Genomic DNA, 1,055 nt, shown 5'->3' on the forward strand with positions numbered 1-1,055 from the left:
ATAAAAGGAAGGAAGGAAAAAAATTAAGTGACTACCCTCAGCTCTGATGATTTCCTCAAACACTTGCTTACTTAAGCAGAAATAATGCTATTCCTGCTATGAAATATCAGCTTTCAACATTTAAAATATTATTTTTCAGTTAAAGAACTTATAAGTCTCTTGAAGAAACCAAATTTTTTAATGAATCATAATTATAATCATAAAGTAGATGGGTGGTAGGTGAAGGGGAAATGGAAAGGGGTGGGGGGCTCATGGAGGAAGATCCAGGAAGGAGGACAACATTTGAAGTGTAAATAAATTAAATAATTAATAAAAATTAAAAATTAACTAATTTTCTTATAACCTGTATAACTCCACCCCAGTTTAAGGACTAATTATTTAAAAACCATAAGTTGTCATGCATGTTTACCATTTTCATAGTCATTTTTATAACATTGTTAAAGCCAGGGACCTATTTATTTATTTATTTATCTGTTTATTTAGTATGTAATATATATGCATGTGTATAATTTTATGTATGTGCATATATTCATACACAAAAGTTAATGTTTTGTTTTGTATTGTTTTATTGTTTTATTGATCCACTGATAGTGGATATCATAGGTCTTTATCAATCACTTTCTACCTTGTATGTTTTGAGGCTGGTTTTCTCACTGAATCTGACTTTCATGTGTTTAGCGAGGCTCAAGTGCAGGGCAAGCCTCTCCATTCTTGTCTCCACACTCCATAAATAGATTATAAATCTGTTATGACAAAATTTTCTGTTAGAGCTTGAGAGCTGATTTCAAACTTCCACATAAAGACTTTAAGCACCAAATCATCTCCCTAAACAATTTTTCTTAATGTAATAATAAAATTTTATCATATTGTCTTAGTCAGGATTTCTATTCCTGCACAAACATCATGACCAAGAAGCAGTTGGGGAGGAAAGGGTTTATTCGGCTTATACTTCCATTCTGCTGTTCATCACCAAAGGAAGTCAGGACTGGAACTCAAGCAGGTCAGGAAGCAGGAGCTGATGCAGAGGCCATGGAGGGATGTTCTTTACTGGCTTG

This window comes from Mus caroli, chromosome 1, assembly GCF_900094665.2.
Source record: "Mus caroli chromosome 1, CAROLI_EIJ_v1.1, whole genome shotgun sequence".
NCBI classification, from domain to species: domain Eukaryota; kingdom Metazoa; phylum Chordata; class Mammalia; order Rodentia; family Muridae; genus Mus; species Mus caroli.